Source organism: Dama dama, chromosome 5 (assembly GCF_033118175.1).
Source record: "Dama dama isolate Ldn47 chromosome 5, ASM3311817v1, whole genome shotgun sequence".
NCBI lineage: Eukaryota > Metazoa > Chordata > Mammalia > Artiodactyla > Cervidae > Dama > Dama dama.
In genome coordinates, this window is record NC_083685.1 from 16,122,018 (window position 1) to 16,148,822 (window position 26,805).

At 42.0% G+C, this 26,805-nt stretch overlaps 1 protein-coding gene and 1 pseudogene across 3 annotated transcripts in view; both read left to right on the plus strand.

Moving 5' to 3' along the window:
• Window positions 1-26,805, plus strand: part of SUDS3 (SDS3 homolog, SIN3A corepressor complex component) — a 150,527-nt gene that overhangs the window by 44,770 nt on the left and 78,952 nt on the right. The gene's annotated exons all lie outside the window — the stretch shown is intronic.
• Window positions 5,735-6,819, plus strand: LOC133055731 (CBY1-interacting BAR domain-containing protein 1-like; annotated as a pseudogene).

Genomic DNA, 26,805 nt, shown 5'->3' on the forward strand with positions numbered 1-26,805 from the left:
TCTGTTTCTCTGAGTTCATTTTTTTTTTTTTTTTTTTAGCTTCCTCATGTAAGTTATAAGCAGCATTTTTATTTTGTTTATTTCACTTAGCATAATGCCCTCAAGTTTCATTGATATTGTTGCACATGATAGGATTTCCTTTTTTGTGTGTGTGCTTGTGGTTTTTTTATTTCGGCCAGATCTTAGTTTCCTGACCAGGGATTGAACCTGGTCCAATAGCGGTGAAAGCCCTGAGTACTAACCGCTGGATGCCAGAGAATTCCCTGTACCACGTTTTTTTTTATCCATTCATCTATCAGTGAACGCGGGTTTTTCTCATGTCTTGGCTATTGTGAATAATTCTTTGGTGACAAGTTGGTGCAGATATTTCTTTGAGATGATGATTTCATCTTCTTTGGATATATACCCAAGAGTGGGATGGCTGGATCATCTGGTAGTTCTATTTTTAACTTCTTGAGGAACCTCCATAGTTTTTCCGTAATAGCTGTCCAAATTTACATTCCCACCACCACTGCATAAGTTTCCTTTTCTCCGTATCCTGGCCAGCACTTGTTAAAGCTTGTCTTTTTGATAATAACCATTTCACAGGTGTGAAGTAACATCCCATCGTGGCTTTCATTTTCATTTCTCTGAGCACCTTTTTATGTGCCAGTGGATCATCTGTGCATCTTCTTCAGTGATCTGAATTTTTAACATCTGTGGAAGCTCGTTGGATCCTTGGTGTTTTGAAAGTCATGACAGTGGGCTGTGGCGTGGGCCCATAGTGCTGAGTGGTTAGTGGGCTTTTTCAATTCTGGAAACTTAGATCCTCAAATTCTGAGAGTTGAAATATTTAAATATATATGTTTAATATATTAAATATTTAATATTAATACATTAAAATATTGTATTATAATATTGAATATTATATATATAAATATTTTTTTTAATTCTCAGACTTTCAGGATTTTATATATATATATATATATATATTATATACACACACATAAATGAATATACACAAACATACATATTTTGTGGATGTGTTAGTCAGCCTCCAAGATGGTCCCAATGATCCTCACCTCCTGATAATCATACCCTTGTACAGTTCACTCTCATTATTGGACCAGGGTTTGTCTCTGTGACCAACAGCATACAGTGAAGTGATAGTAACTCCCTTCTGAGATTGGGGTATAAAAGACACTGTGACTTCCATTTGGCCATGTTCTCTCTTTCTCCTGGATTGCTTGCTTTGGGGGAAGCCAGCTACCATGTGCAGAAGCCTTATGGGGAAGGCTCCTGCCAACAGCCAGTTAGCAACTGAGGCTTCTGCCAGTAGCCATGTGAGTGAGTCACCCTGGAGAAGCTCCTCTAAGCCCCAGTCCAGCCTCAGAGGAGACAGCAACCCTTGCTGGCACCTTGCTTGAAGCCTCTTGGAGGACTCTGAGCCAGAACTACGCCATTAAGCCGCTCCCAGATCCTGTCCTTCAGAAGCAAGGTAAGAGAATAAATGTTTGTTATAAGTTTTCTGTGCGGTTGGGGTGATTAAAAAAAATAGTTTATATATATATATTTATTGACTGCACCGGGTCTTCATTATTGCATGGGTTTTTCTCTAGTTGTACAGAGTGGGGGCTACTCTCTAGTTGTGGGGTGTGGGCTTCTCATGGCAGTGGCTTATCTTGCTGCAGAGTACAGGCTCAATAGTTGTGATGCACAGGTTTAGTTGCTCCGTGGCATGTGGGATCTTTCCGAACGAGGGATCAAACCCATGTCTCCTGGATTGACAGGCAGATTTTCTATCACTGAGCCACCAGGGAGGCCCTGAGTGACTTTTCTCTTATGCAGCGATAGATAAATTATATAATGGATGGTTTGCTCCCCTCCATTTTTTCTGTTCTTGCATTCAAGGATTCCTATTGGATAGTAGACTTCCTATTCAGTTCAGTTCAGTCTCTCAGTCGTTTCCGACTCTGCGACCCCATGAACCGCAGCACACCAGGCCTCCCTGTCCATCACCAACTCCCAGAGTTTACCCAAACTCATGTCCATTGAGTCAGTGATGCCATCCAACCATCTCATCCTCTGTCGTCCCCTTCTCCTCCTGTCCTCAATCTTCCTATAGCAGTCTTTAAATTTTCATTTATTTCCTATTTGTCTTTTTCCTTTCTGTTCTGGGTGATTTTTTTAACTTTATTTTCTAAACTTTCTTTGGAGTTTTTAACTTTTGCTCTTTCATTAAAACAAATTTTTTTTAAAAAAATTTTTATTCTGTAATTTTTCATTCTCTCTCTTTAAAAAGAAAAAAAAAGTAGGACCCAGTTCTGGAGTCCTTTAGTCCAGAGACCTTTAGTTTTACCTTCTCTAGAGGAGAAATCTCCAGTCTCTTTCCAGGTTGGGATCTTGGCAGTCTTGCTACAGGAAATAGGGAGACAGATCTGAGGAACTTAGAGCTTCTTAAGCTGAATTTCAGTCATTCCCACTGCCTTCACTTTTGTTTCTAGAGGCATCTTCCTTCCTGATTAGGTGCTGGTATTCCATGTTCCTCTGCTTTATCTACTGTTGTGTTTTGTTTTTTCCATCTACATTCAGCTTCTACAGTCATTTTTTTTTCCCCCCTCTGCTTATTCTCTCCACTCTGATGGGTGTAAAACCTAAAACAACAACAAAAACAAAACACTTTATGTATACTTAACGAGCCCTTCATGCCTTACCTGTCCGCATCTCTCTCTGGGACCTTCTGTGACTCACTGAACCTCTTCCTCAACACCAGTAAGAGGACATTGGCTTTCTCACTGTCACTGTGGTTCAGAGGTCACAGCACATGAATAACTGCAGTGGGAGCACTCACAAGTCGTTTCTGAATAATCAGTCTATCCATACTAAGCACACCTGCTGGTTCATGCCTGAAGACACATCAGTGGCCTTGACCTACAGACTTTGACTTCGGAGCCAAGTGTCAAAATTTAAGAGGAGGAATTTACATACACACACCTTGGAGGTCCGAGTATGTGTATATAAAACAATGCCAGTGGGTTTATATGCATATATATGTACATACACACATCTCAAAAATGAGCTTTCTTGCCAAACAAAACCCACCTTTGGACTGTGGGTGAAATGAGAAGTGTGAAAAATGTTTAGCCTAAAGTGTGTTTAAATATTCATGACATCTTCAAAGCAAAGCTATGGGGAAGACTAAGCCACCCAGAACACAGCTGGGATGGTACAATGAGGTGTCTTGAAAAATCACAGAGTCCTGTGCAGGGCTGAGAAGAATATTCAGAGGAGACCTAGCCTGGCTCCCTGCTGCCTACTGTAATAAAAACCATTTTGGATAAGTCATGTGCATTGTTAGCAAGATAAGATTAATATTTATAAAGTATGATGCTATTTTATCAGTTTGAAGAAAATTATATTTTGGGTTATTCAACTTATTTGGGATAGCAAATTCCGTTTGTTGACTCCCTGTCCTTCCCCATGTGATATGGTTTTAAAGATGGCAGCTATGTGGCACATTCATCAGTATTCTCCTTTATACCCTTGACAGACATTACTAATCAATCATGGCCCTCATCTTCTCTCAGTCCTCATGTGACGTCTCATGATCCTTTTCCATGCAGTGGCCACCAGCAGTGGATTGGGGTGGGGTGGAGTGGGGTGGCAGTCACACCCACCAGATGAAGCATAAGGCCTTTTCTGGTCGAGTCTTTTTATCACTAATCTCGGTTGAACATGCTCCTGTTCACATTACTTTATCCAGAACTGATCTAGGCATGGCCCATACCAAACACACTGGCTTTTTGTGGCCTAAAATCACTTTAGCAATTTTGTTTTTGGTATCTCATCTCCCATGATTACCCTGGATTTTGATTTAAATTCCAGGGGTTTAAGTATTTATGCAGCCGACTTCTTGAAATAAATAGTATGCTTTATCCTATTACGCATCTTTTTTTCTTTTTGGCTGTGCTGCACAGCATGTGGGATCATAGTTCCCAAGGAACTATGCCCCGTACAGGCAGCGGATCAAACCTGTGCCCCTTGCATTAAAAGTGCAGAGTCCCAACCACTGAATCATTAAGGAAGTCCGTATCATCATATTCTTGTTCTGAACCAGGGGTCAGCAAACCTTGACCCACAGACCAAATCCAGCCTGTGACCTGCTTTGGTGAATTGTCTTATTGGAACACAGCCACGCCCATAAATTTACACATTGTCCATGATTGCTTTCACACTAAAAGGGAAGAGCTGAGTAGTTATGAAAAAGACTGGCCCACAAAGTCAAAAGCACTTGGCAAAAACACTCATTGGTATTCTGCAGTTGTAGGCTAAAATTAGCAGTGGACATGGAGCTGACTGCTTCAGGGTGGTGGCTGGGCCCTGGAGGTGCTGGCTCCTGTCAATTACTCTAAGATGTTTTGTACCTCAATTTTTCCATCTTTGAAATGGGGAAGAAAATACGTGTTTTTACATCTTCCAACATTTTAAGTATACGAGATTTCAAGTAAGAGAACCAGCCTTGAACAGATTGCAAAGCGGAAGCCTGTAAGATCCAACCCACCCACAGGTGTTCTCTTTGGCTTACCCAATGAACGGTAAGAAATTGAATTAACTAGACTTTTTTTTTTAAATTGAGAAGTGTTTGAACATCTCCTGGATAACCAGCTAACTTAGTAAGACTGAGTTTGTTGTCTTACATGAACACAATGTCTGGTGTTGAGTAGAGGTGTCTCCTTTTATTTATTTATCTATTTTCTATATTAGGAAGAATGGAGCATGTGGTTTTATTTTGGTTTTTTTTGGTTCTTGTACATTTTTATTTATTTATTTATTTCCCAATTATTTTTATTAGTTGGAGGCTAATTACTTTACAATATTGTAGTGGTTTTTGCCACACATTGACATGAATCAGCCATGGATTTACATGTGTTCCCCATCCTGAACCCTCCTCCCACCGAGGCGTCTCCTTTTAACCAGCACACACTTTCCTGGTAACCAGTCCCACCATGCCAGTTATCTCCCCAACTCAGAAGCCATGTCAGTTACTATTTAAATGCCCCATTTCAGTTATTTACTTTGCCCTGGTGGCTCAGTGGTAAAGAATCTGCCTAACAATGCAGGAGACACAGGAAACATGGGTTGGGTCTCTGGGTTGGGAAGATCCCTTGGAGAAGGAAAGGGTAAACCATTGCAGTATTCTTGCTTGGGAAACCCCATGGACAGAGGAGCCTGATGGGCTACAGTCCATGGAGTTGAAAGAGTCAGATACAACTTAGCAACTGAATAACAACAACTGATCTTGTAGACAGTTGAATCTGCAACTTCCACATCTAAGCAGGAGAAATTTTCAGTTGGTCTAAGGAAGAATATCACCTACAAGATGAAGTGCACTTTACAACCATTTGAACTGAATTGATAGAAAAACTTCCTAATTCTTTGCATTTTAATGGAACTTGTCTTTCAATAGGGACAGGACATTTAAAGTAACAGTACATGAAAGAGGGACTTCCTGGTGGCCCAGTGGTTAAGACTCTTTCCTTCCAATGCAGGGAGCATGGGTTCAGTCCTTGGTTGAGGAACTAAGATCCCACATGCCATACCAGTGCAGCCAAAAAATAAATAAAAATAAAAAGCTGAGAGTGCAACAGAAATTGAGATAAAAGCAGAAATCAATGAATCAGAAATCAGAAAAATAAAATATTAAAAAATACATGAAAGCGCCCTGGCGCACGTCCGGGTGCCGAGACCCTGTCGTTGGGCCACAGCCCGGGGTCTCCAGCAGTGAGCGAGGCAGCATGTTGAGGCGCAGCTTGGAAAACCGGGATGCTCAGACCAGACAACTGCAAGATGCTGTCACCAATGTGGAGAAACATTTCGGAGAGCTGTGCCAGATCTTTGCTGCTTACGTGCAGAAAACTGCCCGACTGCGAGACAAAGCGGATCTCCTAGTGAACGAAATCGACGTGTATGCCTCTACCGAGACCCCGCACTTAAAGCAGGGCCTGAAAAACTTTGCGGACGAGTTTGCCAAACTTCAGGATTATCGACAAGCCGAGGTTGAAAGACCTGAAGCCAAAGTAGTTGAACCTTTGAAAGCTTATGGAACCATTGTAAAAATGAAGCGAGATGATCTCAAAGCAACATTAACAGCAAGGAATCGAGAAGCTAAACAGTTAACTCAGAAAGAACACGTCAGAGAAATCCATCTGATCGACATGTTATTTCACAGGCAGAAACTGAATTACAAAGAGCTACAATGGATGCTACCCACACAACTCGTCATCTGGAGGAAACTATTGACAATTTTGAAAAGCAGAAAATAAAGGATATAAAGACTATATTTTCAGAATTTATCACTATTGAAATGTTATTTCACGGCAAAGCTTTAGAGGTCTACACTGCTGCCTACCAAAATATACAAAAGATTGATGAAGAAGATGATTTAGAGGTTTTCCGACATTCTCTGTATCCCCAAGATTATCCATCCTGTTTAGATATTGTAAGAGCAAATTCGAAGTCACCTCTTCAAAGATCATTGTCAGCTAAGTGTGTATCTGGAACAGGACAGGTATTGTCTTGTCGACTAAGAAAGGATCAGCAAACAGAAGAAGATGATGAAGAGGATGAAGACTTAGATGTTACAGAAGAAGAAAATTAAATTTCTTAAGTAAACTTTGCACTTCCATTTTCATCTTAAATGACCTGGAATCCAGAATTACTAAAACTGAAAAACATAATACTGGCTTGATACGTTAAACCTCAAATGAAATCCTATTGGAAATGTAGAAATTATTAAAGGAAATTTATGCCAACCAAAAAAAAAAAATACATGAAAAAAAGTTGTTTTTGGTACATATACACATAATTGTATATTGTGATGCTTATTTACATATCAAGGGCAAAATGTTACCTCTGAAAATTATAGGGGAACTCATGCTGCTAAGTCACTTCAGTCGTGTCCGACTCTATGCGACCCCATAGACACCAGCCCACCAGGCTCCTCCATCCATGGGATTTTCCAGGCAAGAGTACTGGAGTGGGGTGTCATTGCCTTCTCCAGGGGAACTCATAATTACGTTCAAATCCCAGCTAGGCTTATGGAGTCTCCAACTGGTACCTTGGACAGCACCACCCCCCAATTCTTCAGTGTGAGTTTGTTCTGCTGCAGAAGAAATACTGTATCTACCACTCTTAAAATTCCAGCTGACTCTGGACTCTTATTTGTAAAATGGTTGTAACTCCTATATAGGAGAACAGCAAATAAGAGAATGGGTAGCTACCCAAATATCTAGTCTTCACAACATTTTAATTATTTCCTTTTTGTACTTTTAGGGTGTTTATCTAACTGCTATTTTAAGGCCTGAATGGTGGCAGGGGTTTATTTCTTCTTCCTGAAAGCTACAAAGCATTTGCTTTTTGCTTTCTTCACTGCTCTTTCAACAGTGTCTGGTACACAGTAAACAGTCAGTAATGCTCATAGAGTGAAAACTTGACCCTCCTCCGGTGACACTTACATTTGCTCATCTCGGTCGCAAAAAGCAAGGTGCTAATGGGGAAGGGTTAGAACATTTGATCCTTTTCTGAAAAGTATATTTTGTTTGGGCTTTCTGTAATAGGCTACATCCCCTTGACAACTTTGTTCACAAGGGGAGTGAGTGAAATAAGAGAATCAGATCTAGCACTCTCCCTGAACCCCAATATACACAGACTCACACATACACAATGCATTTCAAAGTGAACTCTCCACAAAATACACAGCACGTTGCCATCAGCACTGAAGTCATTCCGTGTCTAGGTCCTTGTTCACACTTCATATTTCACAACCCATTCTTGGCAGCAAACTGGACAGCACTTAGCTCTTTTGCAGCCAAGAAGAAATTTCCTTCCTCATCACACTATTCCATATTAATATCATTTCTCCTTCAGGCTCATAGCACTCCTCTCTGTACTCCTCGCTTGGCAGGTCATCATGCACATCTCTTGTTCTGTTATTTAAATCTGGTGTTTAACCTTTCCTGTGTTGGTTTCTTTATCTCTGCCTGGTTATATGCAAGCTGCATATAAGGAAAGGTAGAGATTAGCACAGTTCCCTGTAGCAAGACAAATACAAGCCACATATGTGATTTAAAGTTTTCTAGTAGCCACATAAAGACAAACAGATGAAGCTAACATTAACATATTTCATTTAACCTATTATCTCTCTCTCTCTGTTTTTTTTTGCCTCACTGTGTGGGATCTTGGTTCACTGACCAAGGATCAAACCCGTACCTCTTGCAGTGAGAGCACAGAGTCCTAACCACTGGACTGCCAGGGAAGTCCCAAGCCCAATGTATCTAACATATCACTTCAGTATATAAAAATTACGTGTTGACTGGTTGAAAATCTCTGGATTTCTCCCACACCAGCCTTTTCTCCCTGACTGTGGTGTCAGCATTAAGGACTGACTTGTGTGGGTACACAGGTTGAGCACTGCATTACTCTAGGGGGCAGCTTTCACCCAGGCTTCCATAGCCGGCAGTGTACCTGACGCCCCTTAAGTTGTGCAGTGCCCAACCTGCACAACGCCTCACGTGAGGGCTGTCAGCCTCTTACCTCTTGATTATTGCTATGCTCATCCCTTTGGAGAAAGAATAAAGGATTGTTAGAGCTGGCATATTCACTTGGGCTCAGCTACAATATTTTGTCTTTTAAGGGTCGCTAAACATTTCAAGCACCTGACACCATTTCCCTGCAAGCCAGCATCATGAGTGATGGGCAGAAGACCGTACCTCCTGGGTCCTGCAATCACTCTGAAGGAGTTAGCTTTACTCCCACTGCTAATTTTAGTTTGCAGTCTGCAGAGGGTACCGATGAGTCTATTTTTTGCCAAGCACCTTTGATAGATGTGGCCTGGAAGTGGCTCATCCAGGCTAGGGCTGGAAGCCAGGAAAGAGCACCATCTGTGGCTCAGAGCTGCCTCCCTGGGGCTAGGCTTCCCTGCTCCCTCTTGCCCAGACCCCTCTTTCTCTACTGGGCTTCCTCACCTCAGTCACCCATAAGGTGGCTCACTGGCTGCAAGACTTAGTGAACTCTGGATGCCTAAGGTCAGTCATAGTTGATTGAGTTTATTTCACTCCTCTTTCATTTGTTCCTTGTGGTGGAAACAAGCCATGAAAGTAGAATGGAACTGGCCTGATGGATAGCATCTAGGGGGGAAAAAAAAAGATTCAATGCAGTTTCCAGGGAGGTAGTGATGAAATTAATTGAGTACAGAATTGGAAATCAACTCAGAAATCAAGCACTCCAAGGACCTCCCTGGTGGTCCAGTGGTCAAGACTCTGTGCTTCCATTGCAGGGGCCTGGGTTCCATCCCTGGTCAGGGAACTAGATTCCACATGTTGCAACTAAAAGATCTTATGTGCTGCAGCTAAAGATCCTGTGTGTCACAAAAATAAATATTAAAAGAGAGAAAAGAAATTAAGTACTTCGGCCATTTCTTATTACACAGGATGCATAGGAGAATGGGAGAGGTTGAGGACTCATTCAGGGTTACACAGTGGCCTAGTGGTAGAGGGTTAGATTCTTTGTGGAAGAGACCCTATTTTATTTACCTCTCCAGTGCATTGTCTCTGGTACACAGCATTCAGTAGATATTTGTGGAATGAATTGATGCATTTTTATAATATCTGGTTTACCTAGAGGCCCAAAATATATACATATCCACTCTATATATGGAATGCATGTGTATTGATTTTGCAAACCCAGTATCCTTTACCCTTCCTGCTTGCGGTGCATCCTTCCCCAGTGCTCCCGGGAGCCATGTGATCCAAGGATGGCCAATCAGATTATTTCATTTCCCTAGCCACCGTGATTTGTTTGTTCAACAGTAAACACGTGGTTCAAGCCTGACTAATCACAGCTTATGCAGACAGAGTTCTGAGGCTTGGTTTTGGTCATACTCTCACCAGTAGGGGAGAGACAGCCTGAGAATGAAGCCAACACAGAAGGAAGCAGAACTAAGAGCTGGAGAAAGCACTGCTGAGTTTTGGTGATGGCTTTTGACCACCAATATCCACGTGTATACAAGCCAAGGTCTGTCCCTGAATTTTTCAATTATATGAACTGGATAATCCGTTCTTAAAAAAAACCAAGTTTATGTTATTTGCATCTGAAACCAAATGACAAGTAAACTATTTTAAAACACCAATGAAACAGTCTACGGATTAGTACCTCCAACAGCTCCTATTGTTTGCATTTTCACCTTCCCCCTAAGCCCAGTCTTAGAGGGGTAAACTTACTGGAGCCTAGACTTTAAGTAGTGATTTTATTCTCATTGCCAATGATTGCTTTAGGCATGAGTAGGTGATGCAAACATGGTGAAGAGCGGGAAATCTCTTGCCTGAATTCTGGGATAGATTTTCCTCTTGGGTGGTGGTTGTCTTAGTTGTTAGATTGTGTCCTACTCTTTTGTGACCCCATGGACTGTAACCCACCAGGCTGCTCTGTCTACGGGATCTCCCAGGCAGAATGCTGAGGTGGGTTGCCATTTCCTTCTCCAGGGGATCTTCCTGAGCCAGGAATTGAACTAACATCTCCTGTCCCTTCCTGACTTTGTACATGGCTATGGGAGGATGTGATGGCCGGATCTGTAGCAATCAGCTTGAGGCCACGAGGAGACAAATCTGAGGATGGGAACCAGAGTGTTGAGGGTGGCAAAGCAGGGAAATGGAAAAAGCCTGTGTCCTTGATGGTATCACTCAACTACTGGCAGCCAAAAGCAACTTGATTGGAATAATGGGTGTTTTTTAAAAATTAATTAATTATTTTTGACCATGTCTTGTGGCTTGCAGAGGTTTAGTTCTCCAGCCAGGAATCAAACCTGGGTCACAGCAGTGAAAGCTCCAAGTCCCAACCACTGGACCTCCAGGGAAGTCCCAGAATAACTGTTTTTTTTAAATATATTTTTAAGCAGGAAAGAGAAGTGAAACCTTTGAATGAAATCTTACAGGAAGACCATTATGTAAAATAATTATATGAGAAGTTTCCCTAGAAGAAGTGTGGAGGGAGTACTGAAGGTTTGATCACTTGGACCCCAATATTTTCCCTTATGACAGGCCCCATGTATCCTCTGGAATCCTGGGCCTCTCATCTGAAGACTGGCATATAGTCTAACTGTTAAACTAGAACAACATTTCTCAACCTTGGCCCTGTTGATACAGTTCTTTTGTTGTGGGAGCTGTCCTGTCCATCTAGGATCTTTTAACAGTATCCCAGGACTGTACCCACGAGATGCCATTAACACCCTGTTCCCGATCATGACAGCTGACAATGTTTCCAGACATTGTCAGAGGTTCCTTAAGTGGAAAATATTGTCCCTAGGTGAGAAATGCTAAAGTAGAATTATTCACTTCTCAATTATTTTAGAACAATGTTTGCTGTTTTGTGAGACAGTTGCAGTATTATTACAAACATATAAACTACAGAAAAATGACACGAGATGAGGATATGGAGAAATTGGACCTCCTGTGCACTTCTGCTGGGAATGTAAAATGGTGCAGTGGAAAACAATTTGGTGTCTCTTTAAAATGTTGAGTATAGAATTATCGTATGATCCAGCAATCCTGTTATTAGACGTATATCCCAAAGAATTGAAAGCAGGGACTCAAACAGATATTTGTACACTAATGTTCACAATAACCAAAAGTTGGGAGCAACTCAAGTGTTCACTGGAAGATGAATGGATAAGTAAAATGTGGCCTCTACATACAATGGAATGTTATTCAGCTATAAAAAGAAAGAAATTCTGGTACATGCTACATACAATATGGGTGAACTTTTACAACATTATGCTAAGTAAGTGAAGTAAGCTAGACACAGAAGGACAAATGTTATGTGATTCCACTTAAATGAAATACCTAGAATATGAAAATTCATAGAGACAGAAAATAGAGTAGAGGTGACCAGGGGCTGGAAGAGGAGAGAGTAAAGAGTTACTGCTTAATGTATACAGAGTTTCCATTGGGGCAATGAAAAGTTTGGAGCTTGATACCAGTGATTGTTGTATAACATTGTAAATGTAACTAATGCCCCTGAATTGTATGCTTAAACCTGGTCAAAGTAGCAAATTTTACATTATGGACCCATTTTTTACTGAAGTAAAAAAGTAAACAATAAACTTCAAATAAATTAAAGACCCAGGTTCAATCCCTGGGTGGATCCTCTGGAGAAGGAAATGGCAACCCATTCCAGTACTCTTGCCTGAAAAATCCCATGGATGGAGAAGTGTGGTAGGCTACAGTCCATGGGGTCGAAAAGAGTCGGACACAACTTCACTATCACCTTCAAGTTAAAGTTGGGAACTTTTGCCAAGTCCTGTGGTGCTTGGTGCAATGCATGACCAAGATGCTGTGGCCTGTGGTGAACACCTGAGGGGAAGGAGTAGATGCGATCTGGGGACTCTGTTCTGACCCCACTAGCTTTAGTGGCTGTGGAGTTCTAAGACATCCCTGTTAGAGGTGTAGGTTCTATCGAGTACTTACCATGTACTAAGCTAAGGTCTTCACACAAGTCACCTCATTTAACTCAAAACAACCCCAGGTGGGTCTTCCCTGGTAGCTCAGTGGTGAAGTATCCACCTGCCAGTGCAGGAGACATAGGTTCAATCCCTGATCCAGGAAGATCCCACATGCCACGGAGCAACTAATCCCATGCACCACAGCTATTGAGCCTGTGCTCTAGAGCCCAGGCTGCAACTACTGAAGCCCTCCAACCCTAAAGCCTGTGCTCTGCAACAAAAGAAGCCACCACAATGAGAAACCCAAGTATGAAGACCCAGAACAGCCAAAAATACATAAAATGAAATTATAAAAAAACACAAAAACTCTTTACTGAAAGCCACTGGGAAGTTTGTCTTTACAAATAAAAACAACCCCAGGAAACAACCTGGGTGCTCCTATTGACCCTTATATTTAAAAAAAAATTTTTTTGGCCACATCATGTGGCTTGCAAGATCTTAGTTCCCCGACCAGGGATTGAACCCGTACCCCCTGCATTAGTACAGAGTCTTAACCACTGGAGTGCCGGGGAAGTCCCTGTCCCTTATATTTGTGATTGAACTAAGGCTCAGAGAAAGGGGTAGAGCACATATTCAACCCAAGTAGTCAGGTTCCATTCAGGCCCCATGCTTTTGACCATTGGACTCTCTTTTGCTGAGCTTTGGGGCCAAAATGCTTACTGTTGGATTATAAAGCCTGTTTTGAGTATTTACTTAGTCACAGTAATAAGGAGAAGTGAAATCATTAGTGGTTCCCAAGCGGCTCTAGTCATTCTGACTGTACAGTTTTTATTTTATTCTTTTAAAGTCTCATTCCACGGAAGATGTGTTTTTCTCTGAACAATGTCAGTTAGATCAGAGAAGCACTTTTCCCAAGAGGGAGACTGAAGCACATGGGCATTTTTGTGGGCCAGGATGCTCCTGAGTTGTGAATTTACAGTTTCCTGCTGGGGGCTTAGATGGCTATATCCAAATTTTCTTGTCTATCTTTCTACCTTTATTGGGGGGTGGATTATGGCACTTGATGATTTAATCTGTGTAATCTCTAGACAAAACATGGCTCCACTTTGCTGCCAGGAAAATGTTAATTTATTCAGCTTCTGGATCTCGATAGGAAAATGAAATGATTGACAAAGCAGTATGTGTGTGTGCATACTCTTTTGCTTGCACATGTGTGCTGATACACAAATATCTGCACAAAAAGCAGCAAACATGGCTTAAAGGTAGGGGTTTTAGATGGAAAGGTCTTCAGGCTCCTTTCAAGGACTGCAATCTCTCCTTCCCCAAAATTGTATGCACAACTGTGTGTCTATGGCATGATTATTTTTTCGGAGGACATACAATACTGTGTTCATCAGAATCTCAAAAGGGTTTTAGGGAACATCAGTCTGTAATTTGATGACGCCTGTTACCTGGCACGTCTTTTGCTTTGAAGAGCCACAATCATCTTAGGTATGAGAGGTCCTTGATATTTTATTTGAGAAGTATCTTTCTTCTCTAGGCAAGGCGCTGAGCTATGGGAATTGTTATTATTTTGAGCTTGTTAAGCCTGAAGCTTGAGAAACTCCAGCCAGATCGAAATAAACTTTGGCAGGATGAATTTGAGCATGCCAGTCTGTGCCTCCAGCAGGCTGTCCCTTCTCCTTCCAGCTCCTTCCCCTCCTTCTGTTCAGCTGCTTGAGCTCCTGCCCACCTTCTGTTTTCCAGGCCTGGAACCCACCACAAGGAATGGAAAGACCATACATTTTCACCTGATTTAACATGTCTGACACATAGTAGGAATTAAAAAAAAAAAAAAAAAAAGGTAGCTTAAAAAAGCACATCCATCCAGATCTCTGGGAAAAGGTAATTTGTTCCAGATGTGGAACAAGGAGATTCCCATTCTTCTCCTAGGCAGAACCAGAGACAAGCTTGGGTTTTACACATTCATGGCAAATGGGGGGCCATCTGACTGTGAGTTTCTTTACTTGAAAAAAAAAAAAAAAAAGAAGTATAATTAGCTGAGTATTCAGCACATGCCATGCTCTGTGTTCGATCATTCATGTGCAGTATCTCCATCCGTCATCACAGCCGTCGGGGAGGTTGGTACTCTCACAACTGTGTTAGAGACGAGGAAATTGAGGTTTGCAGAGGTGAAGCAATTTGCGCACGGTCAAATCGACAGTGAGCATCAAGAGCCAGGCTTTGAAAGCCCTGTTTCCATGAGGCTGAGCCATTTACGTGAACCTCATGTTTTCTCATTTGATCAGGAAGGACTTCTTGTGTGAGAAGGACCACGACCTGAAGGTTAACAAATGATATATTCCATGAACGTATCTGTAATTCTCTTGGGATTAAGCAGTCCTTCTCAAACTTTACTGCATATACAAATCATCTGGGAATCTTATGAATGCGGATTCTGATTCAGCAGGTTGGTGAAACCTGGAGTGGGGCCCAAGATGCATATTACTAACCAGCTTCCAAGTGAGGCTACTGCTACTGATCTATGAACGTTTTGAGTTAGTCAGGGGATAGGTACAGTGTTTACAAAGGACTGGCTCATATATGATCTCGTTTGATCCTCACCCAACCCGTGTGAGGTTACCATTATTATTTCTACCTTAGAGATGAAGACACTGAGAGTCTGATTAGATGGCTACCATAGAAAATGGCTACCATTTTCAAGTATCAGGTATTTCTGGAAATAAGATGTGGGCATTTACTGTACTATTCTTACAGCTTCGTCTTCTATAGAAAAATTTCGGTGTCAAATGTTGATGAAAAAAGAGAAAAGAGTGGTATGCTGCTGCTGCTGCTAAGTCACTTCAGTCGTGTCCGACTCGGTGTGACCCTATAGATTGCAGCCTACCAGGCTCCCCCGTCCCTGTGATTCTCCAGGCAAGAACACTGGAGTGGGTTGCCATTTCCTTCTCCAATGCAGGAAAGTAAAAAGTGAAAGTGAAGTCGCTCAGTCTTGTCCGACTCTTAGCGACCCCATGGACCGCAGCCTACCAGGCTCCTCCGTCCATGGGATTCTCCAGGCAAGAGTACTGGAGTGGGGTGCCATTGCCTTCTCCAAAAGAGTGGTATACACAGTATCAAATTCTGTGGTGAAGTCAGGTCAAGATGAAAGTCAAAAGAGTCCATTGGATTTAGCATTGAATTCATTGCCCCTACATTCTAGTAGGAAAATGAATATATAATTTCTTCTTCTTTTTTTTTTTTTTTGGCTGCGTTGTTTGACTTCCTAGTCTTATATTCTTGTATATAGCACTTTTTCAACTCCAAATCCTTTTCCATTTTGTAATTACATATTCATCTGTGGGTCTCCACCTGGAATTTAAGTGACATGAATTCAAGGACCTTATCTTCTCTGGTCACTGTCATATCCCCAGCATCTAGCACAATTCTTGACCCACAGTAAGCAGTGAATGCAAATTATTGAGTGAATGGATTAATGAAAAGTTCAGACACTGCACAGAACCTAGCAACTTTGCATCTAGGAAAACCAAGACAAAAACCACTGAAAGGAGAGATGATTCTTACCTATGTTTAAAGATCTGCAGAACAAATAATTTCACACTAAACATCAGTACCCCCATTGCAGTCTTTTGGCATGAAATGTGCAAACTGTGACTGGAAATTGATTCAAGCTCAGAGGTAGGCAGCTGGGGAGAACACATTTAAAAAATTATTGCTGATGTGTGCTGTGACATAGCCCAGCATGGCCCCAGAGGCCAGTGTATGACCAAAACTAATGACATTGGGCTTTTGGCTTAAAAGATAAGAAAGTTCAGCTGTAAGTAGGGACTCAGAACAAATTTCATTCTTATCCATTTGTTTCAGATGTTTGGATTTTGACTTGATTTGAACTGGTTTTCTAGGTGGATCCATTTACAAGATCTAATATTTGGCTTTTGTTAAGGTTGTGTGCATCAGTGCAGTTTTACTCTAGCTTCTGGTTCATAGATAGTCTCTGGAAGACCACTGTGGTTCTCAGTGATTCTCAGGCAAGATCATCAGTTCTCAGAATCCTCTTGCTAGAAGGTCCTGGAGTATTCTTTTGTTCAGTCTCCTGTCTGCAAAGGGCCGTTCAGTTTGTCCAAGGCAGATTGTTCACTTGTTCTTATTTATTTGGCAAACATTTACTGAGTGTTTACTCTGTCAAAATTCATGGCTAACAAAGAAGAGTAGGATATAATATCCACTCTCAAAGTCACTCCTTGAGGACAAAGGCCATGTCCTGGTCTTGTTTTCTCTTTACACAGTGCCTGGTCCAGTTGTTGTAGCAGGTATGGTGACATTTGTCACTTTTTGGTGCTCAGTGTTAGAGTCTGCATCCAATCTTTGGAAATTTTCCCATTATATGAGTCTTAGGGAAAGGTAGGACCCTTCTGGTGCTTCAGGAGCTTCAAAGATGAAGTAATTGCCTTCTCAGGGTGTTTGCAGCTCAGGTGTGAGCCTGTGACCTAGACTCGATCAATTAGATGCATGTGTATGAGAGTTTTACCAGGGAGCCACATTATGCAGAAGCCAGGTCTGTGGAGGATGTGTTTTGGAGATGGCATGAGCAGCAGTAGGCTTCTGGAGGCCAGTAGTGGTACCAAAGTAGTGCCCAGGGCCAGCAGAGGCAGAGGTCTGAGCTGCGGTACACCTTGGTTCACTGGCTGCTGCACTCTCGTCCTCTCTGCACTCTTCTTGTCACCTGAATTTGGCAGTGGCCTTTATGCCTGCCCACTTGCCAGGCCTGGCTCTCCAACCTTCCAGGTGGTTCTGTGAGCTCCTCAAGCCCCAAAATGCTTCAAGGAGCCAGAGCTGTTTTCTGTTGCTTGCACCTGGGACACCTGATTTGTGTAAACTCTTGGTTCACTAACCGCAGAAAAACAGTACCTTTCTTACTTTTCCATAATTAACTTTAGTTTAGATTCTGGTGTGTTTCTTTTGGCTGCACCACCCCGGCTTGTGGGATCCTAGTTCCCTGACCGGAAATGAACCAGCTCCCTTGGCAGTGAGAATTTCAGGGTCCCAACCACTGGACCACCAGGGAATTCCTTTTAATTTATATTCTGAACTCCCATTATGTTGGATGGTAGATACTTCATCTCAGTCAACTCAGGATCTCGTCTCCTCACCAGTCTTTTTTTAAATGAACATCTAAAATTAACTTTTAATGCTATAAAAACACAAAAGAGTGAGAAATAGAGAAAAACGCCATAGATAATCCCACCATTCTAATTTAACAACTGTTATTTGCACCTTCTTTATCTTTTTCATGTGTATAAGTTTTTACAAATTTATGAATACACTTAACACAAACCATTCTTTACGCTTCTTAACCCATTTTAAACTAATATTATTGGATCGATATTTTCCTTGTGACTTCTGGGCATTCATAATACAGTTATGAATTTGATTATAAAATTTTATTTTAGAAGTTTATTGAAAAATTAAAACCTATGAGAGTTGAAACGCTAGTACAGGGAACACCTGTATGCCGCCCCCTTCTATATTAGTTCTTAACAACTTTCTGGATTTGCTTTCTCTCTCTCTCCTGAATGTACCTGTATGTTTCCCCCACTGAATTATTTGAAAATAAGTTGCAGATATTATTATGGTATTTTATCTCTTAATAGTTCAGTGTGATTTTCCTAAGTAAAAGGACTTTCTGCTACATAATTGCAATACCATTACCACAGTTAAGAAAATTCACAATAATTTCATAATATCATCTACAATCTAGTCCATATTCAAAATTCCCCAATTGTTCCCAAAACATCTCTCACAGCTAGATTCTGAGAGCCTCTTTTTTAAGTTCCTGGAGGCTTAAATAATATCAGTGTTGGGGGGTTGGGTGAGAGTGAGGCGTGGAGTCCTTTATGGGAGGAAGTCTGGAAGACTGCTTCACCTTGCCTGGATCCTATTTCCCCTCTTGGGTCTTCTTGCCAGATTCTTGCTGGCTTCTTGGGCGAACTGCTCAGAGCACAGATTTCCAGCGTTCAGATTCCAGTCGAGTGTTTCTGTTGATAGCGGCCCCTTGTGGTAATGGGGGACGGGTACACCCCAAATGCCCAAGCTCTTTTAGCTTTCCTTCATATGTTTTCTGTCTGAAGGCAAGAACTGCCTGATCTGCCTGTTTTCCTTTGGCATGAGTCCCTTCAAGGTTCAATCTTTTGAAACATAAAAGCCTTTTTAATGCTTTCATGGTTGAGCCATGGTCTGACCCCTTAAGTAGAGAACAGCCATGGGACAGGGGGACATACAGGTGGTGTAGGAAAAGAACATCAGTTAATCTCTCTGAATATTATCCGGCTTATTTGTTCTGTGCTGACATTAGCACGTGTATTTAGCTGTTATGCCTCAGGATGGCCATGCTGATTGTTTAAATATTAAAATACTTAGGAATTAGACTGCTCATCCTGTTATCCTAAAAGATAACTTTGGCTGGTGTCTGTTTTCTTCATCTCTGTCATATGTGTATTTTTAGATATTTATGAATACAATTAATGCACTGGTAAATTAACGCTATATAGTGACGAAAAGCCACTGTCCCGAGTCCCTTGTCCCCCAGGAAGTCCAGCCTCTCCCCCAGGACACTTCAGATCTCCAGAGGCCAATGGGTAAATGCCGAAAAGAGCAGGGTGCCTCCAGGAACCTCTAAATCCATTCTGATGGGTGGTGCCAAGACTCGCAGCCCGTTCTGAATATCCTCATAGAGCAAATGTAAATCAGATCTCACCACTCTCTTGCTTAAAAGCCTTCATTGCCTTGGCTCCCTGTTTCACTCAGAATTAAATTCCAGCTGCCTCACAGAGCACCCAGGGCCTTGTAAGCTCTGGCGCTTGCATCCCTCATTAGCTTCTTCTCTGACTATCTCCCCACCTGCTTCCGTCAGGCCTTCTACTACCCATGTCCTGGCCGAGCCAAACTTATTCGTTCCCTGTGAATCCTGTGCTCTCCCTGGACTCTGGATCTTCTCAGAGTTGTCCCCTCTGCTGGGAGTTGCCTTGCTAATTACTACCGACCTTCAGGTCTTAGGTTGAATGTCATTTCTCCTGATCTGGGCTCAGGCTTCCTGTAGTTCTCTGAACTCCTTTTATGGTAGAACTCGTCATAACCATTTCCTGTGGTTGCTGCTGTCTTCCCATTAGGACTCTGAGCACCAGAAGGCTAGTTTTCATACTTATCTTGCTCATCATTTCACCCCAAGTGTCTAGCGTTGTAGTAAATGTTCATTGGAAGAAGTGATGAAATTTACACCTTCATAAAGGCACATGTGTGTTTCTACTCACATACACACATGAGAGAGTCAGCAGATGGGACTCAGAAAAGGGGGATAATCTGGAATGTGGCTAAAAATGGAATGATGTCAGGTCAAGTGTCCACATGGAATCACTGGTGTTTGTTGGTAGGAAGAGATAGCCTGAAATCTATGAGCTCGGTGAAAGGAAATTAGTTGAAGTGATGCAGATTGGGACAGGAGACTATTTTGCAGATGATTATAGATGCCTTGTCATGGTATCTTAAGATCTCTTAGAGATAAAAGTTTAGAGAAAAATTGGGGTTGCTTATATCTTTACAGTGTGGAGAAAGCAAGCATGAAGGAAATAGGAAATCTGCCCTTCACATCCCTGAGTCCATCAGCAGAGCAAAGCAACTCTTGTCACTTTGGGAGGCAAGGCCCTCCCTGCAGGGGGATTATGTATCTCCATGCTGTTGACTGGCTTTGGCCAGTGAAATGTGGGTGGAAGAGGGATGTGTCACTTCAGGGTGAGAGGACGACTGTGGTTTGCGGGTCTCCTTTTCCTTCAGCCACAGTGACTGTCAGTGTTCCAGATGGAACTCACACATCAGACCTGCCATGTGAGTGAGAAACCAGTCCTCTGGGGTTGTTACTGCAGTACTGCTCTCCTATTCTGACTCTTACGTGCAGTACCACTAGATCTTTGGATTTTTTTCCCCCAAGTTATGAATCCAGATTTTTTTGTGAAATACTTTAAAAAATTGGTAATGAATTCAAATCATATGTGTGTGTGTGTGTGTGTGTGTGTGTATGCATGTGTGTGTGTGTGCTCAGTCGTGTCTGACTCTGTGACCCTCTGGACTGTGGCCCACGAGGCTCCTCTGTCCATGGAATTTTCCAGGCAAGAATACTGGAGCCGGTTGCCATATCCTACTCCAGGGGATCTTCCTGACCCAGGGATCGAACCCAAGTCTCCTGCATCTCCTGCATTGGCAGGCGGATTCTTTAACACTGCGCCACCTGGGAAGCCTGTGTATAGATATGAAGCATTGAGGAGGGTGGGCCAAAAACATGTGCAGGCCAGGGGTTTCCTATCTCGGAGTTAGACACAGATGCATTATGATGTACAGGACAGACATGCTTCTTACTTCATGGGTGTTTCAGGAAATAAACACTAGATAAAAGAAACATAAACATTATTTCTGAGTTATCCTTGCAATAAGTACTACAAGGCCAAAACACAGGGTATGATGCGAGCTCTCTGAGGGGAACTGGCCAGGTGAGGGTGGTAGCAGTGGGCTTAGGTGCAGGTGAGAATGGCCAGGTGAAGTGCCCTCACCGGGGAAGGAGAGACTCTGACCTTTGCCTAACTCAAGATCTCGGAGCTGAAAGAAGTTTGAGGAGCTTGTAACTGGAACTCTTAAGAGATAATGAGTGGTTCAAGTGGTGTGGGAGTCCTCATAGGCTTTGAAGAATAGCTTGGGCCTTAGACTAAGGGTAGTAGGGAGCCACTGAATGATATTTAGCAAGAAATGTAAGTTGCTAAGTCGTGTCTGACTCTTTGCGACCCCATGGACTGTAGCCTACCAGGCTCCTCCATCCATGGGATTTTCCAGGCAAGAGTACTGGAGTGGGTTACCATTTCCTTCTCCAGGAGATCTTCCCGACCTAGGGTTTGAACCCGGGTCTCCTGTATTTTAGATAGATGCTTTACTGTCTGAGCCACCAGGGGAGCAAGGGAATGTTGTATTCCAAAGTTGTGGGGATGTGACATTCACTTAATCATTTTTTACTGGTTTATTCGACACATCTCTGAGTGTTCACTCTATGGAAGGTATTGTGCTTACAAGCACGGGAAATGCAAAACTATGTCCTGCCCTCAAGGAACTCATAGTTTAACTTAATAAAGTTGTTACCACGTGGACACAACTATAAGTTAAAGTAGAAAGTGGTGTATGCCACCATTTATTCAATCTCTTATTTATTCAGTAGACATTTATTAAACACTCACACGCATGTGCCAGGCACTTGTTGTATACATCGGGTATATAGTGAGCAAGACATCATGGATCTTAAAGTTTAGGTCACCCCATAAGGCAAAGTTTCCTTATTTTTGAAGTGATAGAAGTATTCGCAACACAACAAAATTATTGTGATGTTTACATGAGAGAAAGTGCTTAGCATAATGTCTGAAGATAAGTACTCTATAAAAGACAGCTTGTTATTATTACTGTTATTAACATGAAGGAAGAATTTCTAAGATCAATATGATTTGAAGTATTGGATGTAGAAGGAGTCAAGCTTGAGGAAAATGAGTGGCTCCATAGAGGCTAGAACTAGTCAAGAATGGCAGAGGGGTGTGTGTGTGTGTGTGGTGGGAGGGTCATTATAATACACTTTTGACAAGTAGAAAGATCAAGCTTGTGATGGACAGATAACAAGACCCTCTGTGGGCTAGGAGAGGGAAGGAGAATATGAGGTATGGTAAAACTGATGCTCACAGAGATTTATAGACAGCATCGGTTCAGTTCAGTTCAGTAGCTCAGTTGTGTCCAACTCTTTGTGATCCCATGGACTATAGCTCGCCAGGCCTCCCTGTCCATCGCCAGCTCCCGGAGTTTACTCAAACTCATGTCCATTGAGTCGGTGATGCCATTCAACCATCTCATCCTCTGTCATCCCCTTCTCCTCCTGCCTTCAATCTTTCCCAGCATCAGGGTCTTTTTCATTGAGTCAGTTCTTCGTATCAGGTGGCCAAAGTATTGGAGTTTCAGCTTCAGCGTCAGTCCTTCCAATGAATATTCAAGACTGATTTCCTTAAAAATGGACTGGTTAGATCTCCTTGCAGTCCAAGGGACTCTCAAGAGTCTTCTCCAACACCACAGTTCAAAAACATCAGTTCTTTGGCACTCAGCTTTCTTTATAGTCCAACTCTCACATCCATACATGACTACTGGAAAAACCATAGCTTTGACTAGATGAACCTTTGTTGGGAAAGTAATGTCTCTGCTTTTTAATATGCTGTCTAGGTTGGTCATAGCTTTTCTTCCAAGGAGCAAGCATCTTTTAATTTCATAGCTGCAGTCATCATCTGCAGTGATTTTGGAGCCCATAGGAAGTACAGTAGATAACCAGTCATTTCCTGACTGATCCAGGGTGTGCGGTCATTCGGAGTGCATACCCATTGGCAGGATGGTTATAATCCTTTCTGAACTAATCAAGTTAAGAGAAAAAAAGAAAAACACTACCAAGAGGTCTGTTCTTCTCTGCCAGAGCTCTGCAACATGGGACTAAGGTCAGTCAGGTAGATGAGTCAGGGTAAGTCAACAGGTACTCTCTGCTTTGGAAATGGGTGCATCAAGTGGGGCAGCCCTTTTAGCTGATTTTGAAAGGATGGAATTCATTTTGACATTGAACAGATCTAAGTGTTTGGTAATAACACGGTGATGGATGTTATGTAAACATGATATATTATAAGCCAGATTATAGCTATATCATGTTCACACACATATATATACATAATAATACTAAAGGAAATCAATCCTGAATATTCATTGGAAGGACTGATGCTGAAACTGAAGCTCCAGTATTTTGGCCACCTGATGGGAAGAGCCGACTTATTAGAATGCTGATACTGGGAAAGACTGAAGGCAGGAGGAAAAGGGGACAACAAGGATGAGATGGTTGAATGGCATCATTGACTCAATGGACATAAGTTTGAGCAAGCTCTGGGAAATGGTGAAGGACAGGGAAGCCTGGTATACTGTAATCCACGGGGTTGCAAAGAGTCAGACATGACTGATTGACTGAAAAATAACAACAGCCAAAACATAAAGAGCAGTGCTGTCCAATAGGCATATAATGACAACCATATATGTAATTAAAATTTTTCTAGTAACCACATTGTGTGAAGTTGCTCAGTCGTGTCCAATTCTTTGTGACCCCATGGACTGTAGCCTACTAGGTTCCTCCATCCATGGGATTTTCCAGGCAAGAATACTGGAGTGAGTTGCCATTTCCTTCTCCAGGAGATCTTCCCAACCCAGGGATTGAACCCCAGTCTCCCACTTTGTAGGGCAGACGCTTTACCGTCTGAGCCACCAGGGAAGTCTAAGGTCATTTGTTATATGTATGACCACATTAGACCACAGTAACCACATTAGAATAGTAAAAAAAAAAACTATGTGAAAATAATTCTGTTACCCTTAAACTGAGTTTGCCTCTTGGTAGTTCAGTTCACTTCAGTCGCTCAGTCATGTCCGACTCTTTGCGACCCCGTGAACTGCAGCACGCCAGGCCTCCCTGTCCATCCCCAACTCCCGGAGTCCACCCAAACCCATGTCCATCGAGTCAGTGATGCTATCTAACCATCTCATCCTCTGTCATCCCCTCTCCTCCTGCCCTCAATCTTTCCTAGCACCAGGGTCTTTTCAAAAGAGTCAGCTCTTCACATCAGGTGGCCAAAGTATTGGAGTTTCAGCTTCAACATCAGTCCTTCCAATGAACACCCAGGACTGATACCCTTTAGGATGGACTGGTTGGATCTCCTTGCAGTCCAAGGGACTCTCAAGAGTCTTCTCCAACACCACAGTTCAAAAGCCTCAATTATTTGGCGCTCAGCTTTCTTTATAGTCCAACTCTCACATCCATACATGACTACTGGAAAAACCATAGCTTTGACTAGATGGACCTTTGTTGGCAAAGTAATGTCTCTGCTTTTTAATATGCTGTCTAGGTTGGTCATAACTTTCCTTCCGAGGAGTAAGTGTCTTTTAATTTCATGGCTGCAGTCACCATCTGCAGTGATTTTGGAGCCCAGAAAGATAAAGTCAGCCACTGTTTCCCCACCTATTTGCCATGAAGTGATGGGATCGGATGCCATGATCTTAGTTTTCTCAATGTTGAGCTTTAAGCCAACTTTTTCACTCTCCTCTTTCACTTTCACCAAGAGGCTCTTTAGTTCTTCTTCACTTTCTGCCATAAGGGTGGTGTCATCTGCATATCAGGTTATTGATATTTCTCTCGGTAATCTTGATTCCAGCTTGTGCTTCCTCCAACCTAGCATTTCTCATGATGTACTCTGCATATAATTTAAATAAGCAGGGTGACGTAGGTATAGAGTCAAAAGATACAACCAAACCAAAGATTGGGAGAAGGAAGGATTCATTATTTCTTGCAGCAAGTGAGGAGAACACTGGGGATCTTTCCAAAAGAAGCGTTTCCTGGAACAGCAAAATTGGGGATGTTTTAAGCTAAGGGCACATATATATTCATGAAGGGGCTTGGGTGGTCCACATAGTCCAAGATTTAGTTGATTGAAGTCACTAAAGGAGTCAGTGAAGGTTGACATCATCATCCCTTAAGTTCCAGTTGATCTGGTGGTTGAGTGCTTTAGGCTAATCTTTACTACTGAAACACAACTAGGAGTCCTTTCAATTGATGTATATTATCTTTGCTGTTATTACATCTCTTGCCTGATTACAGTTGCCTGGTTTTGCATTCTTTTGTCCCTGTAAGATCATTAAGGGGACTTCTATAATGGTCCAGTGGCTAAGGCTCCAAGCTCCCAGTGCTGGGGACCCAGGTTTGATCTCTGGTTAGGGAATTAGATCATGCATGCTGCAACTAAAGATCCCGCATGTCATGACTAAAATCTGGTGTGGCCAAATAAATAATGTAAATAAGTATATTAAAAAACTTAAAAAAATCATTAGTTACTGAGACTTGTTCAAGAGTAAGTATTGAGACCAGGCTTTAATCATTTATTTTGTAATTTAGTCTTTGAAATTCCATGTGTATTTTACTTTGACAGCACATGTCTATTCTGGCTAACCACATTTCAGGTGCTCAGTAAACACATGTACCTACTAGCTACCATTATTGGACAGAACAGACTATAAAACAATGACTTTCAAACATTTTTGGATAGAGTAAGAAACACATACACACACACTATAAAAATTAAGCAAAGTTTTTATGAAATAATCATACTGTGAATTTTGCACTCTGATATTTTCTATTTAGTTCTATTTAGTTAAAAAACATGTAGGTCGTGACCCACTGGTCATAAATTGTTTTTATGATAACCTATTTGTGGATGCCTGCAGTTTGAAAACCATTGATAGGAGAAGCCAGTAGAGTGACATCTTGAATGAGAGGCTGAAGGGATAGGCTCTAGTGTTAATGGTGAGGGCAAAAATTACCTTAAACTACCCTGGGTCTTTACAAGGGCAAAAGGCAAGAATGAACTTATCTTGTTTCTTTTTGTATTTTGCTTGTGACCTTCCTGTCTATGAGGCACTGAGGCCAAATTCTAATGTGATTTGTTTTAAGAGCTGCAGGATACATTTTTCTCTCTTTCTCATAACTGAATTCAAATAAGGTAAATGTGTGTGTATTGACAACACCCTGGATACAATATATGTTTTAACTGATATATCTGTTTGTATGTTTAGTGGTTCAGTCATGTCTGATTCTTTTTGACCCTTTGAACTATAGCCCACCAAGGCTCCTTTGTTCATGGGAGTTTTTAGGCAAGAATACTGGAGTGGGTTGCCATTTCCTCTTCCAGGGGATCTCCCTTGACCCAGGGATTGAATCCATGTCTCCTGTCTCTTGCATTGCTAGCCGATTCTTTACCCGCTGACCCACCAGGGAAGCTCTCTCTCTCTATATGTATTTATACATATATGTGTACATGCTAAGTTGATGTAGTCATGTCATGATTCTTTGCGACACTGCATTTCCTGTGTATCCTGCATTGGCAGGTGGGTTCTTTACCACTTTGCTACCTGGGAAGCTGCCAAACAGTGCTAAAAAGCCTGTGTAACTGACCAGAAGCAAAAACTTGATAGAAGTTTTTGGATGGTGGCTGACTCCTTGACAGTGGGAGCCACATTTGAAAACCATCTGAGGAAAATGGAAAAGATAGATGCTATGGGAACTGATCTGGGGGTTCCTGACCTGGCCGTACCCCCTTTCCCCACACCCAAAGTGTGGAACCCAGGGCTTCCATATTGATTCCAGCTGCTTTTTCTCACCTGGTCACAGCTGATTGGACTAGAGGTCGACACTT